Source organism: Monopterus albus, unplaced genomic scaffold, assembly GCF_001952655.1.
Source record: "Monopterus albus unplaced genomic scaffold, M_albus_1.0 scaffold250.1, whole genome shotgun sequence".
Taxonomy (NCBI): Eukaryota; Metazoa; Chordata; class Actinopteri; order Synbranchiformes; family Synbranchidae; genus Monopterus; species Monopterus albus.
Genome location: NW_018128130.1, coordinates 187,112 through 200,044, shown reverse-complemented (window position 1 = coordinate 200,044; position 12,933 = coordinate 187,112). Strand labels below are relative to the sequence as shown.

The following is a 12,933-nucleotide window of genomic DNA, read 5'->3' as shown; positions in this document are numbered from 1 at the left end:
AGGTTCTGGAGTGGCCTAGCCAGTCTCCAGACCTCAATCCAATAGAACATCTTTGGAGGGAGCTTAAACTCCGCGTTGCTCAGTGACAGCCCCGAAACCTGACAGATCTAGAGGAGATCTGTGTGGAGGAGTGGGCCAAAATCCCTGTTGCAGTGTGTGCAAACCTGGTCAAGAACTACAGGAAACGTTTGACCTCTGTAATTGCAAACAAAGGTTTCTGTACCAAATATTAACACTAATTTTCTCAGGTGTTCAAATACTTATGTTCAGCAGTGCAAGACAAATAAATTCTTTAAAAATCATACAATGTGATTTCGATGTGATCACAATGTGATGAGTTTTTTTTTCCCTCCCCACTGTCACAAACTGCGGCTCAAGGGGGAATTGTTGGGTTTCTCCTCTATAATCATCATAATAATAGTAAGTCTAGACCTCACTTTGTAAAGTGTCCTGAGGTGACTTTTGTTGTGATTTGGTGCTATACAAATCAAAGTGAATGAATTGAATTGTACAAAAAGAATAGTCAAATTTGTGCAGCATTCAAACTGTGCAATTTCCACAAACTGCTCAGTTACAGTACCGTATGTTTCTTGCACTTTGGCTTGAACAGAAGGTTCTCTGTGAATGTCTAAAAAAATCTGAAGCATTCTTGTCTCTCAGCTGACCTCTTTTGCTGTTGTTGCACTTCTCCAAGTTTATTTTTATCGGTTTTGAAGACACTCAGTGATTGCTAAAGGGCACATGCACAGAGGAGTGAGATATTAAAAGTAGAAGAAGAAGTAGTTTAAAAAAACATGAGTTCTGATCTGACAGCAATTGCATAATCAGGAGTCTGGATATGAATCAAATCTAGGACCATGTGTGCAAGTAGGCCAGACGTGGTTTGGAAAATAGATTTGTCTACACTTCTGAGAAAACATCAGATCACTTCCAAGAAAAAAAATGGAATTGGGTCACTTTAACATGTAATGTAAATGTAGCTTTAGTGACGGTTAGGGATTTGCTCACCTCCCTGACCAAGGTCCTTCTTGCTCAGTTCTTGGCCAGGGTTTGACAGTATGAGCATTTCACTCATATGTATATGCAAGTTAAAATTAGAGTGGGAAGTTATTTGGCTGTACAGGTGCAACTGACTCTGAATTCCTTGGGCTCTCAGTTTGTAAGGAGCATTTTAGCAGTACTCCAAGAGACCAGTGAGTGAGATTACTGGTTTGGAAAATTGGGTTTTGGTGTTTATGGAGTGCCTTCTCCTCTCTGTGTAAAATATTTTATCTATTTTAAAACAGCTGTACATCTTAATATATTTATTATGCTGAAGTTTGGGCCAGTTCATGTCGGTAGTCAGCTGATGCTTCCGAGTTACCAAGTTAGTCAGGACACCAAAGATTGAAAGTTGTTCTAGCTGTAGTTGGGATTCTGATTGAGATGAGGTTTTCTAATTAAAGCCACCGCTGTGAGTAACCACCACTGATTCAGTGGCCCTTGCTGACCTGCTGCATTCAGATGGACACAAGCTCCCTAGAGCAGGTTTAACTGCCTGTCAAGCAAAGCTGATCAGCAAGGCCGCCATGCTACCATCTGTCACTGACAGACAGATAGCCTTGGTGAACTCACATAGGCCATGTGAGGCAGAGCTAGGCCTGCCAGTGTGCAATCTGTTTTTCCAAGAGACTAGAAACCCTGGACAGCGGGAGAGGAAAGCCAGATGCAGATTGTGGTGCATTTTTTGTATCCAGCAACTGCACATCAAAACATTTTACATGAGTAAAGGTCGTTTTGAAGGAGTTGCTAATGCTAGCATTGTTGTTACCTACCTAGGTTGATTACTCTTGCCTTTAAAAGAGAACTTTTGTCTTTTTTTTATTCCACACAGTCTTCTTTCTTGTCTTCTTTCCACAATGCTGCACCAGCCTGCTGTCAGTTCAGACAGAGATTCAGGGTGTGTTATGCTAGCAGTGGCTAATGCTTCTTCAAGCTACCAAGCACAAACAAGGAGCAGGCTGTAGAGATTTTTTTGTTTATTTGTTTGTTTGGTAGTCTTCAGTCCCAACCACCACTGACTCAAGTAATGTGTCTTGAGGCATTTGTACAGGTGGAGTTGTGCTGTAGCATCAACAACTATGCCACCTAAATAAATAACAAGATTGGTGTTACCATGGGTGCGCATGTGTTATTGTGGTGGAGTTCCATGTTTTGCACCTTTGCAGTTCCTCTGTCAGGATTTTAGCCATAGCCATGGATTACTGCAGACTGAAAATAAACCATCCTTGGCCTTTGTTCACACCTTATTTTGCATGCCTGTTGCCATGTTGTGAGAATCTATTTTCCATGTCTTTAAAGTCATCTCATCCCCTGCTGTCTGAATTTCTTTCTGCAAGTCTCTGAAAACAGACCAAAACCATCTTGTTCCAGACAGAGCCTTTAAATAGGAATGAACACCTTTTCCATGTGCAGAGGCGAATCAGAGCTGCAGCCATCACAGCTTGGGTCTTTATGTATTGATGCAGCAGCGCCTTCAAAGAACATGACACCTAAATGGTGGATATTATCACAAACCGAGACAGACAAGGTCACACATACAGTGTGGGGTAGCAGTTTGTTAGTTTTCTCAGTTTCATGGCATGCACCTGCCTTTTAAAAATGCACTCTCACACAGTCTAACATTAACAAAAGAAAGTGCTCAGACTGTTTCAGTAAGGTCTTGTTTTGGTAACACAGCCAATGTCTTACTGCTATTTTAACCCTCTGTAGCCTACCACAAACCACTGTTTATATATTACATCATTTGGATTTTTGCCATTTTATATTTTTTTATTTTCAACATTCCCAAAATCAGCTCAACTTGTACTACTCAATGATGCCATCAATAAAATGTACTATAATGTTAAATCTATGAAATCATGTAATAATTGTAGAATAACACAAATGTCATCTATAGAAATTCATTATTTTTAATCAAAACAGGGAAACTGAATAAAGAAGAAATTTGGAAACAGAAATTACACATTGAGACTCAAACTGCCTAATATAGTGGCCTATTTTGTAAAAACCTTGAAAAAGGGGTCTGAGCAGTTTGTGTGTGTGTGTGTGTGTGTGTGTGTGTCATGCTAGGTTTGTACCCAAGATGAACTCTAGCTGTCATGGCAGTCTCTGTCCACAATGACACACACAAGCTCCAGGCGTTGCCTTGCATACAGTGAGGAACAGAAGTATTTGAACACCCTGCGATTTTGCAAGTTCTCCCACTTAGAAATCATGGAGGGGTCTGAAATTCACATTGTAGGTCCATTCCCACTCTGAGAGACAGAATTTAAAAAAAAAAATCAGGAAATCACATTGTATGATTTTTAAAGAATTTATTTGTCTTGCACTGCTGAACATAAGTATTTGAACACCTGAGAAACAGCAAGAATTCTGGCTCTCAAAGACCTGTTACTGTGCCTTAAAAAAGTCCACTTCTACTCCACTCAATCTAAATTAGTAGCACCTGTCTGAGCTCTTTAAAGACACCTGTCCACCCCACAGTCAGTCAGATGCCAACTACTACCATGGGCAAGACCAAAGAGCTGTCAAAAGACACCAGAGACAAAAGTGTGGACCTCCACAAGGCTGGAAAGGGCTATGGGGCAATTGCCAAGCAGCTTGGTGAAAATAGATCAACTGTTGGAGCAATTGTTAGAAAATGGAAGAGGCTAAAGACGACTGTCAGTCTCCCTCGGACTGGGACGCCATGCAAGAGCTCACCTCGTGAGGTATCACTGATTATAAGAAAGGTGAGGAATCAGCCCCTTCTTTTTCCTCCAAACACGATGAGTGAAGTTTAGACCAAAAAGTTCTACTTTGGTCTCATCTGACCACATGACTTTCTCCCATGCCTCCTCTGGATCATCCAGATGGTCTTTGGCAAATTTCAGATGGGCCTGGACATGTGATGACTTGAGCAGGGGAACCTTCTGTGCAATGCATGATTTGAAACCATGACGGCGTAGTGTTCTACTGACAGTGACCTTTGAAACTGTGGTCCCAGCTCTCTTCATGTCATTGACCAGCTCCTCCCTTGTAGTTCTGGGCTGATTCCTCACCTTTCTTATCATCAGTGATACCCCACGAGGTGAGATCTTGCATGGCGCCCCAGTCCGAGGGAGACTGACAGTCGTCTTTAGCCTCTTCCATTTTCTAACAATTGCTCCAACAGTTGATCTATTTTCACCAAGCTGCTTGGCAATTGCCCCGTAGCCCTTTCCAGCCTTGTGGAGGTCCACAATTTTGTCTCTGGTTTTCTTTTGACAGCTCTTTGGTCTTGCCCATGGTAGTAGTTGGCGTCTGACTGACTGTGGGGTGGACATGTGTCTTTAAAGAGCTCAGACAGGTGCTACTAATTTAGATTAATGAGTGGAGTAGGGGTGGACTTTTTCAAGGCACAGTAACAGGTCTTTGAGAGCCAGAATTCTTGCTGTTTCTCAGGTGTTCAAATACTTATGTTCAGCAGTGCAAGACAAATAAATTCTTTAAAAATCATACAATGTGATTTCCTGAATTTTTAAAAAAATTCTGTCTCTCAGAGTGGGAATGCACCTACAATGTGAATTTCAGACCCCTCCATGATTTCTAAGTGGGAGAACTTCGCAGGGTGTTCAAATACTTCTGTTCCTCACTGTATGCAAGGCCATCCAGGCCTTTATGTCTTGAAGGAATTCTTGACATTTGACCAACTGATCTGAATCATAGATAAATATAAATGAATATCATCTGCATAGCAATGGAAAGAAATGCTGTGTTACCTGATAATATTGCCTAAGGGCAGCATGTATAAAGTGAAGAGAACTGGGGCCACTAATCCTCGGCCTCCTTCCTTCCGCTTAGTGTACAGTCTCAGGATGCTGGACTTGGGGTGAAACCCGCCGTGCATTGTAAGGAGCTTCCTTGTCTTGATGTCAGTGGCCTCTATCTCCTCCTTTGGCCAGCTTATTATGCTGGCGGGGTACCTGATGTTGCCTTCTGGTAGTCCCCTCAGTTCTGACTACCTTCCCTCTCCTTGTTATCCAGTCCAAATGTAGATCTTAGTGGTGTGGATCAGTGAGTCGATATATATATATCCATAGGTCCCACATCCTCCGTATGTAACCCTCTCTCTACTTGTTTAGTAGCATTCCAATAGTTCCCTGTTCTCCTCTCTTGTCCATGAATGTCTTGTTCCAGTAGCCCACTTCTCATCAGGTTACCCTGGTTCCCCAACACCTGACACGGACCTTGTTGACCCGGGCAACGTCCAAGCCGGTGTGACTCTTATTTTTCTAACTCTCATTACCTGTGAGGTAGGCAGATAGCATTAAGGGCCTTGCCTAAAGATCCAAGCGGGATATTGACCATGACTTATTACCAAAGTCAGTGGTGTTACCCACTGAGCTATCCCGTCTACGGAATGGAGCAACCATCAGCCACCTCCTCTACATGGATGACATCAAGCTGTATGCAAGGAGTGAATGAGACATCGACTCACTGATCCACACCACTAGGATCTACAGCCAGGACATCGGAATGTCATTCGGACTGGATAAGTGTGGCCGAATGGTAACGAGGAGAGGGAAGGTAGTCAGAACTGAGGGGATTGTACTACCAGAAGGCAACATAGCAGATGTTGAGGACAGCTACAAGTACCTTGGGATCCCGCAGGCAAATGAGAGGCCGCAAGAAAAGCAACAACCACCAAATACCTGCAGAGAGTAAGGCAAGTCCTGAGAAGTCAGCTGAAAAGAAAGAACAAAGTCCGGGCAATTCACACCTACGCCCTGCCGGTCATCAGGTACCCTGCCAGCATAATAAGCTGGCCAAAGGAGGAGATAGAGGCCACTGACATCAAAACAAGGAAGCTCCTTACAATGCACGGCGGGTTTCACCCCAATTCCAGCATCCTGAGACTGCACACTAAGCGGAGGGAAGGAGGCCGAGGATTAGTGAGCGTCAATGCCACTATCCAGGATGAAACAACAAAGATCCAAGAATACATCAGGAAGATGGCCCGAGTGATGACGTGCTTAGTGAATACCTCAGGCAGCAGAAGCCAGAGGAACAAGTGAAAGTAGAGCAGGAACCCTCATGGAAGGACAAACCTCTGCGTGGTATGTACAACCGTCAAATAGTACAAGTGGCTGATATCGAAAAATCCTACCAGTGGCTGGACAAAGCTGGACTGAAAAGCAGCACAGCGGCACTAATCATGGCAGCACAAGAACAAGCTCTAAGTACAAGATCAATAGAGACCGGGGTCTACCATACCAGACAGGACCCCAGGTGCAGGCTGTGCAAAGATGCCCCTGAGACAATCCAGCACATAACAGCGGGGTGCAATATGCTAGCAGGCAGGGCATACATGGAACGCCATAACCAAGTGGCTGGCATAGTGTACAGAAACATCTGTGCCAAGTACAGGCTGGAAGTCCCAAAGTCAAAATGGGAAGCACCTCCAAAGGTGGTTGAGAATGACCAAGCTAAGATCCTGTAGGACTTCCAGATACAAGCTGACAAACTGGTAATGACCAACCAACCGGACATAGTAGTGGTGGACAAGCAGAGGAAGAAGGCCGTAGTGATAGATGTAGCAATCACAAGTGATAGCAAAGGACCCTCAAGCTCCCAGGCCTCTGGTAGAGGACCCAAGCTTGAAGGAAGGAATACAAGACCGCCCCAAAGTGGGGGGCGATTGGGGAATTTTCTCTCTCTCTCTCTCTCTCTCTCTCTCTCTCTATCATAAACTGATTTCAACTACATTAAAGGTAATCAAATGCAAAAGAGTGACAAAACATTTATGAGCATTAAAACAAATCAATAAAAAGACAGCTGCATATGATGCAATAGTTGAGTTGTACCTATTTAAATTGATTATATACAATGTCAGGCTGCCATATGGATTTGTTGGAATAATGAGACAGACACCACACTTGTATTTCTGTTGAAGGAATGATCTTAGAGGCAATTTTTTTCTTCTGAGACATGGCTATTGCTAGGTCTGCCCCCTAACAGTCAAATAGTCAAGTCATTGGTCGAGAGACCCATCACTCGACTGAGACTCTTCTAGTTGAGCCTTTGTTTTGATTTTATTATATTTTACTTTTTGTCAGCCAGTGTGCATTAGAAGAAAAGACAGCCCTAGATGGTGGTTTGTCATCTTCTTCTACTCATTTTGATGTACCAATTTGCTCAGTACTTCCCCCTGTCCTCAGGGGAATTATCACTTCACTGGTGACACTGTCCAATCCATGGATGTACCATCAAGTTTTTCAAACCTCGTGGCATACTTTAGAAGAGAAAAGGCTGTCACAACGACGTGGCTGGTTTTGTATAGCCTAATGTTATCTGAGTCTGGTTTGTTTAACTATCTCTGTTAAAAAGCAAGGCACAGCCTTTTACCGACTGTTTCTGCGACATGCATCCATCCAAACGGGACTAGGAAGCTAACAAAAATGTGCATGAATAAACATCTCAGTGAGGAATTAGAAATAAAAGGAATTGTTCGTAATGCAAGCTGGCACACATCAAATGCAGAGTAATGTGCTGTGGTTAACTGACAGGAGAAGCTTGCTGGTAAACTAGGGCATAACCGTGTTCATTTTCTGACAGTCTAGGCTATATGTCAACTATTACAGCTGTAAGTCACCAAAATCAAATGTTATTATCCATCCATCGATTTTCCTCCGCTTATCCGGAACCGGGTTGCGGGGGCAGCAGTCTAAGCAAAGATGCCCAGACCTCCCTCTCTCCAGACACTTCCTCCAGCTCCTCCAGGGGAATGCCGGGGCGTTCCCAGGCCAGCCGAGAGACATAGTCCCCCCAGCATGTCCTGGGGCTTCCCCCGGGGCTCCTCCCCGATGCCCAGGCACACCAACCTAGGAAGGCGTCCAGGAGGCATCTGAAACAGATGCCCGAGCCACTTCAGCTGGCTCCTCTAGATGTGGAGGAGCAGCGGTTCTACTCTGAGCTCCTCCCGGGTGACCGAGCTCCTCACCCTATCTCTAAGGGTGTGCCCGGCCACCCTGCAGAGGAAGCTCATTTCGGCCGCCTGTATCTGTGATCTTGCCCTTATGGTCATGAACCAAAGTCATGAGCCAAAGCTCATGACCATAGGTGAGAGTCGGAACGTAGATCGACCAGTAAATTGAGAGCTTCGCCTTACAGCTCAGCTCCTTCTTCACCATGATGGACCGGTACACCGACCGCATTACTGCAGAAGCTGCACCAATCCGCCTGTCAATCTCCCGTTCCATCCTTCCCTCACTCGTGAACAAGACCCCAAGACACTTGAACTCCTCCTCCAAATGTTATTATTACTTTGTTTAAACAGACATAAATGACAAAATGCACTGTACATCCCAACCATAAGTGCAATTGAAATTGTTTTTAATGGTAGCTAAATTACATGGCTCTTCCTGAGGTCTAAGATGTATCATTCTGTATCTTTGCGACCGATTTGGACAAAAGAAAACAGAGCTTACAAATCTAAACTTACATTCTATTACCTAAACCTTGTAGGTACTTAAGGATAATAGGATAAGGATAATCACCTTTATTGGCCAAGTATGTTACATACAAGGAATTTGTTTCTGGTACAGAACCGAGGCAGCCATCTGTGGCTCAACCGATGGCTCTAACCATCGGGGGCAACGGGGGGTTCAGTGTCTTGCCCAAGGACACTTCGACACATGGACTGCAGGCACTGAGATTATCTCATGTTCTATCTCTCTATTTACTTTATCTTTGAGCATCAGGGTTAACCAGGCCCTTTGCAAGACGTATGGAATTTCTGACTTCCTTTATGACATGCTAGCAGAGAAGTGTCTGAAATATTTGAGGTGTATCTTGAGAACTGCAGCACATTCTGCAAAAGGTGTAGTGTGCAAACTAATTTCTAGGCAAACTGCTGCACAAATCAATACTGTGGGCTGAATCACAAAGCCTTCTTTCTTCTCTTGTTTCATGCAACAGCCATGTGGGAGCAACACACTGTTCCACACAACTACATCCATTAAAGACACAAAAAACAGTCAAGAATCTCAAGCCATGTATTATAAAGACTGTTCACAATTCAGACAAGAAGTGAAACCCTGCCAACAGTCTCCTAAAACCAGGCTCTGTAATGTTGTTCTGCCATTCATGTTATTTTGTGCTGCTCCTGAGGTCATGAAAGACATTTTATACTTGTGAAACAGTACAAGAAGACAGTGTGAAATTAAAAGCAAAGTTGCTAGTGAAAGGTTTCTGCAGGGCACAAACAAATTGGGTGTGTTGTTTGTCTTTAACTCCTGGCCTCAAGAGCTCTGATTCAAAGTCAATAACTGCTCAGTATAGAGCTACTCTGTAACAACAAAGCAAGCTGGGCAACATGTCATGCTCAGCACAAAAACAACACTGGACAAAAAATTAAATAAATAAATAGATCGCACAACACAGATCAATGTGCTCCTCTGACATCACAGTTAATTCGCCTCAAATAAAATTATCTGTAAAATTATCTTTTGGTCACACATTATTATCCCAGTAGAAAATTAGCTCCTCTGCCATACAGAATGACTTGGTACTTGGTCTCTGGTGCTGAGTCGAATGAAAACCATGCACAAGTGCTTATAGGCTATGCATGTAAAAAAAAAAAAAAAAAAAAAAAAAAAAAAAAAAACCACACTGGATGACTAAGGACTACACTGCTGAAATATTTCAGCATGACTGAAATAAACAAGCAGAGCTGAGGGCTCTACAGTGAGAAAAACAAAGAATTGCAATAATGCTGACCTGACATTAACTCAGCTAGTTGCCAAACTGGGAGAGAGCAGTAGTGTAGCTGTCACAGCACAGCATCTGGGTTCAACCAGACAACCAAATGAACAATGTCAGCAAGTCAGGCGGAATGTCCTTGGGTACTGAAATGTAAACAAACACGGACATCCCTAAGGAGTCTGACAGGTTCTATGAGTCCTGGCCAAGTGTAGCATTATGTGCTTCTGGTTAGAGCTCACATGAACTTGAAGAGTACAAAACAGGAAGTGCGAGCTTTTCTTTCAATGGAAGTCAAACTGAAGCTGTCAACCTTTCTGGCAATCACAGTTAAGTCTAAAAAAGAATTCACTTCTAACACGTTTGTTCACATTAAAATAAGAGGCCAGGGAGGGGGAGGGTCACAAAGGTCAGCTGGGTTTATGGAAAATGTGGTCAGAATGTGGGGAAGCAGTGACATTAACAATACTACTCATGTATTACATAGACCATTAATCAACTTTCACATCATTTTCACATCTATGTTGTTTACTACAACAAAACTGTCATTGTTATTTTGTATTTCCTGTTGCTTTACAAACACATTGAGAGTCTCTTCACACAGCCATCATATCTGACCATGGAACAAACCAACTGTCCTGAGACCTTTGAGAGGAAGTCCAGTTACAGAGAAATTTGTGACAGGCTTTTTTTAAATGTGTTTTTACCATTTTATGGACCAAACAAGTGATTACTTAATCAAGAAAATTGCTAATGGATAGACTAATCTGTAATGAAAATCATTATGTCAACCCTAGAGCAGTTTGAAGGGCGAGCTAGAGAATGATTCCTGACTGACCTGGACATTGCTTTGATGATATTTGGACAGATTAAATGTGTTTTGGGTCACCTGATTTTTTTTTTTCTGTATGAAAAGAAACAAAGCCAATAAAAAACCTGATAAGCCACTGATTTGGACGGAAGCAAACGAGCTTATCTGAAAATGCCCTCAGTCAACAACACATTCCTTTTCTGCATTATTCTTGGTAAAACAATAACTGCATTAGACTGTAGAGGTGACCTGTCCCTTTGCTTTTTATTTAAATCCTGCAACATGATATTTTTCTAGAATTACCTCATACCTGCTGCGTTCCTGTGATATCGCTGAAAACCCAGCACCTACGGGAGCCCTCTAATTTGTTAGCCGACAACTACTCGGCATCTCAGACAAAGAAACCACTCACAAGCAATTAAAAATGTAGCCTCCTGGGAACACCACCAAGGAGGTAGGTTTTGTAAAAGGGAGATGCTACTTTTCCTGAGAATGAACAACAAAGCAAACATCAAGCTACAAGGACCAAAATCAGCAAGGAACTAATAACAGGTTATTCAAGAGCCTTTGTTGTAAAAGAATAAACTACAAAATCCAGGCAACCTTTTCATTTTCAGGCTCAGAAAACATCGTCTATGATGTCATTAGACAAATAGAACCATTGTACAGCTCAACCTGACTGTAGACAACTCACCACAGCAGTAAGTCTGTATGCACCACCAGTATGTTCAGTCTCAGCCTTGTACCATGGACCAGAACCTGCAACAAAATGGAAATATATTAGATGAGACTAAATAAAACTGATAATGTAAAAATCTTTTGATAAACACTTCTCTACAGTACTGGCCTGCACTATCACTGCACCCAAAGTTCAAGGTCACTTAAAAAAACAACAACGAATCTATCTCTGGTAGTAAATATATTTTAAAGTAATACTAACCACTGCACATAACATAACAATGAATATTGCATATTTATACCTGGAAGGAGTTTTTATAGCATAAAAAATACATTTGAAAAGATTCAGCAAAGTGTGTGTGATTTCATTAAATTGACCTATATTTCTCTTCACAATATACTTTCCAAAACGTTGGATGAGATTTTATAATGTCTTTTGACTATATTAAAGTATCCTTTCAAGTTTGTGACCTCTAACCGTGCTATAAAGTTCTGTGTACAGTGGATGAGATTTGGCTTTTTTCTCTGCTTTTTGTGTCATTCCAATGCAAACTGAAGAAATAAACACGAGAATACCAAAGAATGTGATTGCTACAATTTTCTGGGAGAAAAAGGCACGTTATCTGACAGAAATGCAGGGGTGCCAATGTTTTTGGCCATGACTGCACATATAGCATATAACTATAACATGTTATATAACAAAGCATGTTAGTTTGCATGTTAATACTAACAGAGGAAGTATTCACCTTCTTTACTGAAATAAAAGTACTAATAATACACTGCAAAAGTTGCCTACTTTGTTATAAGTAAAAGTCCTGCATTGGAAATATTAAGTATTATGACAAGTATTAAAAGTAGAAATAGGCTACTCAGTACAGAAAAACATTGTACTACATTTACTATACTGCTGTAGTATTATCTATTATATACCATTACATTAACAGTCTATCACTCACACACTGATGTAAAAGCAGGATCTGACTGTTGTAGTTGGCTGAGGTGGAGCTCTGCTTAACTAGTTTGTATCCTAGTGCAATCTTTGGAATCCCATGCTGCTGATTTAAATTTTTATCAGTGGATGGAGTTTGGTGATATCAGCCTCACTTCTTTCTGCCATTGTTGTTCTTCTGGTCATATGTGAAAGTAAACTGAGTATATCTGGGTTTTGGACTGCTGGCCATACAAACCAAGCTGTTTGGTGACATCAGTCTTAAAGCTACTTTATGCAAGTTCTGGAATTCAAGCCACCATGAGACTCCAAAGCAACTCACTTGGCTCCCCCCACCCTCCTCTTCCTGCTTTGATATGTCCAGGCCTTCACTGATATCCTCATTGTATTTGCTGTCTCAGTTAATGCAGGAAATGGGACCTTTCTAACCTGTGAGTCAGCCACAGTGACATCTTTCAGCAGCTAAAAACTATCTTTAAGCAACAGTGTGAGATGAGTAGTACACCACAAGATTGTTGACACACTGAGTGACATACAGTATCTATGCACTGCTACCAGACTGTTCCGCGAGTCTGGTTCACAGAAGCCTTTGGCAGCACTTCTCCACAAACCTCCGGGAAGTTGCCATTGGCATTTTCCCATTTTTGGACATTTTATACATCAGACAATTTTTGACCAATCTGACAATTTCCTCAATCAATTAATTCTCTAAAAAAAATTGCAGCGCTCAGGT

General features: G+C 42.1%; 1 protein-coding gene across 1 annotated transcript in view; it reads right to left on the bottom strand.

The window, feature by feature from the left end:
* Window positions 1-12,933, bottom strand: part of LOC109972169 (F-box-like/WD repeat-containing protein TBL1XR1) — a 67,369-nt gene that overhangs the window by 21,332 nt on the left and 33,104 nt on the right. The window contains exon 2 of the mRNA XM_020620863.1: window positions 11,268-11,332. The gene's annotated coding sequence lies outside the window, so the exon portion shown is untranslated. The remainder of the gene's footprint in view (window positions 1-11,267; window positions 11,333-12,933) is intronic.